At 43.1% G+C, this 10,221-nt stretch overlaps 1 pseudogene; it reads right to left on the reverse strand.

Moving 5' to 3' along the window:
* Positions 1 to 220: 220 nt before the first annotated feature.
* Positions 221 to 423, reverse strand: LOC118758325 (U2 spliceosomal RNA; annotated as a pseudogene).
* Between the last annotated feature and the right edge of the window lie 9,798 nt (positions 424 to 10,221).

The following is a 10,221-nucleotide window of genomic DNA, read 5'->3' on the forward strand; positions in this document are numbered from 1 at the left end:
AGGTATGATAGCAACCTACATCTCATGTCTGGAAATGGATGCCTGGGTGATAAGGTGTCTATTGCACAAAATTCTAGATCTTATTTCACATAACAGATTTTTTTTAAAGGCTATTGCTAACCCCAAGTCTGTCTTTCTTTCTTTCTTTATTTCTTCCTTTGTTTCTTTCTTTCTTTCTTTCTTTCTTTCTTTCTTGCTTTCTTTCTCAGTCATTTCTCCGAAGGGGTGCACTGTTCCTGGAGGTACTGTAATGCTAGATCGATGCATGCAGTGGATGGAGCAAGCTCCTATTCCAACTCCTAGTCCCAAAAAAGCATTTATTGTATTGTTCTCAGATAGAGGATGTGCCATTGATAACTTACAATGTGCCAAGTACTCTCGTTTTTAAATTTTTAGAATTATTTATATAAGATGAAAAATTAAATTTCACGATGCAGAATTAGGAACGCAGTGATGTCTCCCACTCTTTCCTTCTGCCTACTTCCCCACCTACCTGAGTATGCTTTCAGTTCACTTCACAGTCACAGGCTTAACACTAGGTAAGGAATTCAACAAATAACAAATAGAAAAATACGCTGTCCCATAAGAGTACAGGCAAATGTAAACAATAAATCTCAAGATGTCAACTTTATTCACATACTTTTTTTTTAGATTTCGTGTATTAATTAACCCCATGGGTCAGGGAAAACATACCTTTATCTTTTGAGTACTGGCTTATTTTATTAAGCATGATGGTTTGCAGTAGTGCTCATTTTGTTGTGAAAGAATTTTAGCATTTTATGCTGAGTAGTGTAGTTATACCATATTTTCTTTATTTATTCATCAGTTGGTGGGCATTTGGGATGATTCCTATCTTAGCCATTGTGAGTTCAGCTGCTATAAACAAAGAGATACAGAGAATTGTTTCATAGGCTATTTCATTTCCTTCACATAAAGGACATGGGAGTGGGATAGCTGTGTGGGATATATTAATATATTATTATATGTCACATAATATATTATATAGCACTCCATATATTATTATATAATATTCTCTATTATTGTAATATATCTATTTCCAGCTCTGATTTTCTTAATTATGGTCTTTTCCTGCTTCTTTTTTGTCAGTTGGCTCAATGGTGTATCAATTTTTTTTTTTATTTTTGTAAAAAATAGCTCTTCATTTTGATGTTTTATATCTTTTTTTTTTGTCTTAATTTTGTTTGGAATTCTTGGTTTGGATAGCTGTTGTTTTCTAGAACCTTGTCATACATTGTTAGAGCATCTATGTGATGCCTTTCCGGTTTCTTGGCGTTAATTGCTACAAACTTCCTTCTTAACATTGCTTTTGCTGCAGCCCTCAAGTTTTGATGTTGTGGTGTCAGTTTGTTTGCAGGAATATTTTGTTTTCCCTGCTAATTTCTTCTATGACCCACTGTTCATTCAGGAGTGTGTTGTTTATTCTCCACATTTTGACATATTTTCTTAAGTTATTAATTTCCAGCTTCATTCCATTGTGATCAGAACTATATGTGTTATGGTGTCGATTTTTTAAAAACTCATTGAGACTTGCTTTAAGGCCTAGCATACTGTCTGTTCTAGGAAAAGTTCCATGCACTGATGAAAAGAAAAAAGTTTAACACTTTGTTTCTGCGGGAAGAAACATTTAGGTCCATTTGGTCCATAGTGTAGATTAGCTTTATTGTTTGTTGATTTTTTTGTCTAATTGATGAAAATGGGGTGTTGGAGTTTATGTTTCCCTTTGCAGCCACTAGCACCTGTTGTAAGTCAGCAGGCACCCTGGTGTTGGGTGCATATGCATGAACAATAGTCATGTCTTCCTGTGGAACTGGCTTTTTAATCATTGCACAACGCCCTTCTTTGTCTCTTGAAAGTTTTTGTGTTACAGTCAATGTCATCTGACGTTCGGATAGCTGCTCCCATTGTTTTTCGCTTTCTGTTTGCATGAACCATCTTATTCCACGGTTTCACTTTCAGTCTGTGTGTACCTTTGTTGGTGAGGTGTCCTTTTTGCAAACTGGGTCCTGTTTCTTCAAATCCATTCTACCGATCTGTGTATTTTTCTTTTTTTAAAATTATTTTATTTATAATAGCTAAAAACTTTCACGCATTTCACAATACAGATATAAGAACACAGATACCCCCAACCCATATTCCAATACGTGGCTTCTGGTTGGAGAATTTGGGCCATTTATGGTCAAGGTTATCATTCACAAATAATGACTTGATCCTGCCATTTTCCCATATTTCTTTCTATTGTTTGTTTTTGGGTTTCCTTTGTTCTTATACTAGCAGATTTTCTGCCTTCATAATGCTGTCACGTTTCTGTGTCTAGCACATCCTTAACCATTCTCTGGGGGAGCTGGACAAGTGGCGGCACATTCTTTGAATTTCTGTTTGTTTTGGAAGTCTTTATTTCAAATTCATGTGTAAATGACGCTTTGCAGGACACAGTGTTCTGATTAGACAGTTTTTTCCTTCTAGGTTCTGAGCTGTCTCCTCATTCTCTCCTAGCCTGTAGGGTTTCTAATGGCGATCCTCTGAAGGTAACCTGGCATCCCTCTCTTGCATATTTTAGAATATTTTCTTTATGTTTTACTGTGGAAAGTTTGACTATACTGTGTTGTGGTAAAGATCTTTTCTGGTGATATCTATTAAGAGTTCTATGTTCTTTTTGTAGTTGGATAAACTTTTCTTTCTCCAAGTTAGGGAAGCTTTCGTTTATTATTTCACTGAATAGAGCTTATAATCCATTTTCTATTTTCTCATCTTCTGGCACTCCTAAAACATGTGTATTAGGCTGTTTCAAACTATTCCATAAATCTTTGATTCTATTTTTTTCTTTCCTTCTTACTTTTTATTTATTTATTTTGTCTGACAGAGCTGTTTCCAAAGATTTGTCAAAGCTATTTGTTTCTTCAGTTTCACCAAGCCTGTTATTAAGGCTTTTCACTACATTTTTATTTGGTATATTGAATTCTTCATTCTGTAACAATAAAATAAAATTGTTCATTTTATAATATTTCAGTTTGATGTCAGTATCTCAATCTCACATAAAATTTTTTTCATCCATGTGGCATATGAAGCTTTCCATTCCATGCATTTGCTTCTTGCTGATTTTGAATGGTCTCATGATCACTTTTTAAAATTCATTTTCAGGCATCTTATTGATCTCATTATCTCCACATTCTAATATTGAAATGTTATGTTCCTTTGAGGGGACATGTTTTCTTCCTTGTTTGTGCTTTTTGTGTTCCTATGCTTATTTTTAGGCATTTGTGGAACACTTGTTGGCTTTCTCTTCTAATGGCTTTTATGTTTGCAGTATCCTCTGTGGCTTAGTGGAGTGTCTGCTCCTTCCCTGACTGTTCAAGGGTGTGTGCTAGGCTGGGCCAGAGAGCTCTGTTCAGGTAGGTGTGGTGGAGGAGTCCAGGAGGACAGCCACACTGGGCATGGTAGATCCTCTTTTATTGTCAGCAATTGGGAGGGCATGATCTCATCTGTTGGTGTGGTCACCACCTCGCTTCTCCTCTGCCAAGATGATTGATGCCCAGGGAGAGCTACAGTGGGAACCCACCTGACTCATGCATTCACAAGAACCACACAAAGGATCTGTGGGTTCCTCTGTGTGAGCACAGAACTCTCTGCAATGACCCATTGCAGGATCTCTGTGAGCTCAGAGCCTCTGGGACTAGACACAGACACAGTGATTGCCCAGAAATCCAGCTCCACTCCTGGCCTTCGTTGCAGTCATAGAATCCCACTGTTACAGGGAACCCCCAGATCCACTCTCAGCCCTGTGAACTGCTCTGCCGCTGGAGACAGTGAGGGCCTTCCCAGAGCCAGCTTGCCTGCTGGTGTTGTACCTAAGCAGTATGGACTCAGGTTCCTGTGCTATAGAGTGGGGGAGGGGAAGTACCTTACAGGCTTAAGGGAGTTCCCTACTCCCTGCCAAGCTTTCAGGATTGACACTCTGAGTCACTGGGGACCACAGATTTGCCCCTCAGATGAAATCCCCTAGGCACAGTTGGGAGAGCCATGGCATACCATACTTGCTCACCTTGTGTTATTTGCCAGGGTCTTTCTGCGGGTCAGATGAGCAGTCAGCACTATGCTCTTGGTTGGTGTACTTAGATTGATGCAGTACCATCTTCTCACCCCTGCCACCCCCTCTGTGTGCACTGCAAGGTCCTCGCTTAGGCAATATCACTGAAGACAGGAGCTGCTGCAGTCTCCACTTGATGCTGGTTCTGACACTAGTATGAGCGGATGAAATGAGCACTGCCCGTCTTTCCACTGCCCAGGATGGCTGCCCAGGGAAGGAATCAAGGCAGCTTGCTTGCTCCAGGTTTGGCAGTTGCTCTGACATGTCAACTCCCAGGCTGAAGGAAAAGTCAGTGGAGGCTGTGGGATTCTTTGTTAGAACTGTGCGTGGCGGGGCATAGGGCCGTTCCTATGCTGTCCCAGTGTGATAGCATCTTGCTGCTGGCAGTGGCTGGCTGTAGTAGTGTTTGTCTTCATGCCTCTTGATCTGTGGAATCTTCCTACTTTTTTTTTTTCCATCAGTTACGCCCTGGAAAGGTAGTCCTTTTCCTATCCTGGAGCAGCTGAAGTTAGTGGGGCCACACCCTCCTCAGCTACCTTGAATACCCCCAGAGTAGTCATTTGTACAGAAATTTCTTTCTCACGATTTTGAGACATCCGGTAGTGTGACATTGGCTTGTATGGTCACCCCACAGGTATGGTCAAGGTGCAAGAAGACAGAGGTAAGAAAGCTCAGTTTGATAAGCAAAATGACTCTCGTGATAATTCACCCGGTCCCACAGTAACAGAAGGAACAGATCCAAAATTGTCACAGTGGCCACTGAGTCTCAATGTGAGTTTTAGAGGGAACATTAGAACCGTAGCCAGCACCCCAAGGGTAGAATGTCTCTAAGATGATCTGGAACTCTTATGTCTCACCGGTGACTTTTTAAAATAATGATCATGAATCATATTCAGTAAACAGGTATTTATTGAGGGATTACTGTACGCAAGGCACTAACAGAAATAACTTGCTTTAATAGGAGGAAATCCTGTTTTCCAAAGCTATCCTGGTGTGAGGCTTTAAGGCGACAATTTTCATAGCCAACCCACAGTTGCCTCAGTTTCCTGTTTTGGAATCTTAAATAGTGAAAGGGGATTAATTATAACAATTTTTCCAGGTTCAAAAGTCATATACTATACTTGATAGAAATAGGCTTCAAACTGCCTACCAAAAGGAATTATTAATATTTGGAGTGGGCTAGCCCAATTCAGTGAAATATGTTTAAAATCTTCCTGGTCATTTGCCTCAGGAAATGCATCTTTTTGTCTGATGTATTATTTCCTCCTGACTCAGAGCTAAAATATGTATACTCAAGGCAAATATCAAGGAGATGAGGTCAACCTTGTTAATAGTATAGACATTATGACCTAGAATAAAAGACCATTTGCAAAAGACTATTTCATGGCTTATATAGGAACCACCACCTATGGAAAACTAACAGAGTTAGAGCAGAGCAAAGGAATTTGGGATCTATTCTAACACTAGACAGATGGTCCAGGCACGGGCAGACATGTGCGACTCTTCATCATTATTCTGGTGAGAAAAGAAAAAGCAAGACAGAAAGCAAAGAAAGCAGATGAAATCTGGGGCTAGAAAACGTTGTTTCATTGCGAGGGGGAAAAAATACAGAAATTCACTGCTTGCAATGTTTTTCTTTGGCTTAATGGCAGGGGACCTCTAGCGGGTATCAGGGTGGGTGCCAACTGACTCTTGGTTTCATATTAGGGAAAAGAAGGCAAAGTGATTTTTTTTCGTTTATTCTATCTTTTGCAAACTTAATAACACTTTTCTGGGCATCTCTTTCTTTGATGGATGTCTTCAAATACATTTCTTGCAAATGACACTTAGTAGCTGTTCTTTCTAGTGTCTTCTGGAAAAAATGATGCCTGTAAACTTAAGAGCTGTTGAGACAAACTGCAGCTTCCTGTAATTCACCCAACAGAGACCACCAGGCCAGTCCTCCCTGTCTCCATGGCCCCTCTCTGGGCAGGGGCATCACCCTCGGAATCGCGGGTCACCTTCCTCAGGCCACAGCCGCCTCTAACACTTTAGCCATCTTTCCCAAAAAGAATGATGCACTCGACCTCTTGAGGTTTCTTCCAAGCCTGTGTCAGCTGGAGCAGCAGATTCAAGGCAGTCACAGCCAGGATCCCAAGTTTTGTCAGTTCCATTTTCCTACATGGCGGCATCCAAACTGAGCACCAAGCTGCAGGAGTAAGGCAGAAGGTAAGGAAACCCTCTGGGAGGTCGGGCTTTGTTGAGAGCACCAGCCTCTCTCAAGCAGCTCCTGCAAATGCTGAGCTGGTAACATCTGTGGCCAAGTGAAGAAAAGACGTGCATGCGAGGCAGGTGGGTGTGAATGACTCTGAGAGTCAACCTGAGGCAGGTGCATGTTTTTGCCCAGGGGGAGTAGGCAAGGGTAAGGGAGGGCCCAGTCACTAAGCTTGCAGCTCAGGGTTGTGTTACTTACAGAAATTAATCTGTTTAATCCTCCTGAAATTGGTGTGAACACTGTCATTGTACTGTTGATGAAACATGAGGTTCTGAGGTCTTACATAATTTATTTTCATTCCCAGGGTTAAAGCATAAGCAGGATTTAAAAAAAAATTCTCTTATTTATTTATTTATTTATTCTTAAAGATTTATTCATTTTATTACAGCCAGATATACACAGAGGAGGAGAGACAGAGACGAAGATCTTTCGTCCAATGATTCACTCCCCAAGTGAGCCGCAACGGGCTGGTGCGCGCCGATCCGATGCCGGGAACCTGGAACCTCTTCCGGGTCTCCCACACGGGTGCAGGGTCCCAATGCATTGGGCTGTCCTCAACTGCTTTCCCAGGCTACAAGCAGGGAGCTGGATGGGAAGTGGAGCTGCCGGGATTAGAACCGGCGCCCATGTGGGATCCCGGGGCTTTCAAGGCAAGGACTTCAGCTGCTAGGCCACGCTGCCGCGCCCAGAAAAATTCTTTTATTTTTTAAATAATAAACTCATCTTATTCTTAATGATGTTTACATAGTAGAGAGAGTACATGCCCATGTGGACCACCAATCAGAGTGGGGAGAATTGAGGAATGGGGGAAAGTAGATGAGAAAACTGCCTCCAATCTCCTTTTTTTGTTCTGGTGTCTGGGTGAAGTGGAGAGAGAAGGGGAGAGGGCCACACCCAGCAACCCAACTGCATCAGTGCCCGCAGTGGGGAATGCTGCCTGATGTCATCCCAGAGTCCCCAGTGTGAGGCATGTTCTGAGGGTACTGCTTGAGTGGTTTTGATAGCTCTGAGATGCTCTTGATTTTGTTGCTCCAAGGTTGAGGAAATCCTTCTAAGATCCATTGGCTGACATAGTCCACTTTAGAGTCTCAATTTGCCCAGGTACTTGTCCTGGAGAGCTGTCCAATTTGTTCTGCCATTCATGGTACTAGATGTCCTCTAAAGGCTTTAAACTAGTTGTTATGTCTCCCATGAGAATCTTGGCATGCCACCTACTACACAGGCCTCAACAATGGTGGAGACCCAGTTCTGACACATGCACTCCATAGTCAGACCACATAGCCTGTGGTTTCCACTGTGGTGGAGTTCTGAGACCAGTGATTCAGTTGGGAGGGTCCCCACAGTAACCTCACCAGAGGTGACCCCCAACATGACGCCTGTGTGTGCCAGCCAGTACAGGGTCTGGCTTAGTCAACATCACTCACATCAGCCTACACACACTGGTGTTTGCAATCACCTGATCAGTTCTGCTCCCAGTCCCATCTAACGCAAGCCAATGGATGCTGCAGCCCAGCCTAATCCTGCCCACCACACATTTGGCTCTCATGTACACTAATGGCATCTGCAGCCTAGCCAGAGTGAGCCCCAAAAGTCCCCCTGTAGCCCCGGCTCCTAGGCATGCTGGTGTATGAAGCAGACTGGTTCAGTCTGTCCCATGTGTCCCATTCAGCTCTCATTTACATCAATGGACATTGGAGTCTAGCTCATCCCGACTGACCCCACTATCTAGCCTGCACTCATGCTGCTAGCCAGGCCCTCTCGCAATCCTGGTTCTGCCCCTAGTTCTAGTTCATGCTGGTGGATATTGCAGCCCAGCCCAGCCCCTAGACCTGGCCATAATGTGAGCTGACTGGTGTTGGGCCCAGCCCACCATGCACCCTGTCCTGGTTCTCACATCTGCCAGTGGGTAGTATGAACTGTCCCAGCTTGGCCTGCCCCCAGACCTCACCCACATGTATGCTGTTTGGTGCTGGGACCTGGCTTGGTCTGGGCTGCCTTGGTCCTTGCACTTATCTGCAGGGACTGTGTCCCGACAGAAGAGTTCCCCAAGCTCCCCTATCAGTTGCCTACCAGTGGCCGATCTCCTGCACACAAATGGGCTCCTGGCCTAACCTATCTTGGCAGATCTCCTTCCCTGGCAGGAACAGCAGTCTTGTCCAGCTGGCCCACACTCATTCTGCCTCTTACTGGTGGGTGTGACAGCACAGTCACACAGGGAGGATTTCAGTTAAGATCTGCTAAAATCCAGCTCAAGCCTTTTCTATTATTCCCCATTGCCTTCTCTGGTGATCTACTCTATATTATTTGAAGCAGGCTTAAAAATTCTTCTCTCATGGAAAAACAACAGGAGTAGGGGGGTTTCTTACATCTAGCTTGCTGATGTGCAGTCAGAAACCCCATGGTTTGACATCTATGTTTTTAAGGTAAAAATGATCGCTTGTCAGGCAGCCCCTTTGTAAGATGTTCAGGCTCTGTGTACTCTTCTACTTCCAGGTGACCTCAAGTTGTACTTGCAACATGCACTTTTGCTTTCCCACAATCTCTCACACTCTTTCCTTTTTCTCCTGGGCTCTGCACAGTAGTTCTTATGTCAAGGAGAAGGTGAGCAGAGAATTCGACCATCGGTCTGCACAAGCACATTCATAGGATGGGCCTCAAATAGCTGGCCCCTTGAGCTCTCCAAAGAGATCTGGACAATTTCCCTGATGAAAAGGGAACCCCACAAGAATTCTAAACTCAGCAAAGCTGTCTGGGTCAAAGTGGTGAGGATGTCCCATACTGCCCAGAGAACATCCTGAGGATGAAGACTCGTCAAACTGGCTCTATTCGTTGGCCACCCATGTACGAGTCACTCCTTCCAAAACCAGACAGATAATGTCAATGAGATCTAATGCATGACTGCCAAAGTCTGTAAAGCATGAGCAGCAATCCAACCCCCAAAATACACTAAGGGAGCTTTAGCAAATGATTGTTCACTTTACTGATTATCAATCATTTCTTTTCACCTGTGGTTCCAATGGTTATAAAGAATTGTGATGGCTTTGAGGGTTTATCTTTGCTATAATGAATTAGTTTGTCTGTTGTGGTGTTTTGGCTGATGGCTGAAGAGCTGAGAGTAGGGTCAGACACAGTGACTGTATGCCATGACTCATGGCATAATCAAGAAGAAAAGTATCAACTTCTTGTGTCTGTTCTGTATTCTTGCCAGGCCCACGAGGGCAACATGGAATATCTTTGTGGGTACAGTGAACATGTGTGAAACTGAATAATTCTGGGCTTGAGAAATCTACCTATTTTTTAATCAGTGGTAAGCAAAGTTCTCTCTCTCTTCAATTTAGAGACTGGTTTTATATCACACCTCAATGTTTCTGACTACAAATACATCTGTGAGGAAAGAGGCAGATGAAAAGAACTCAGAGCTTTGTGATCTTGGTATTCCCACAGAGTGAGTGACCCTTAGTACATGGTCTCTCCCAGTGAGTAGGTCCTTGGTACTATGCTATCTTGAGATATGAAAAATTTCACATGAGAATACCATTCCATTTGCCACTCTCACTAATCTGATAGACACTGGGGCTGATTCTGATTACAAGCAGGATCCTGATGTTTACTGTGTTGGCTTAACCATACTCCCCAGGACACTGTATTCAGCCAGCTATGCGAACGCATGTGGACTGGGGGAATCAGTGGTTGCTTTTTCTGATGGCCAGGATATAATCTAAGGCCATTCTGCAATCCATTACAATTTGTACAGATGATGACTTTAGCCTGACCCACTGTTCTTCGGTATCACTGACAATAATTATTAATGGCAACAGAAGGTCCAAAGAGTAACCCTTATTTTCAATTGACAGGTATCTTG

This window comes from Ochotona princeps, chromosome 1 (assembly GCF_030435755.1).
Source record: "Ochotona princeps isolate mOchPri1 chromosome 1, mOchPri1.hap1, whole genome shotgun sequence".
In the NCBI taxonomy this organism is placed as follows: domain Eukaryota; kingdom Metazoa; phylum Chordata; class Mammalia; order Lagomorpha; family Ochotonidae; genus Ochotona; species Ochotona princeps.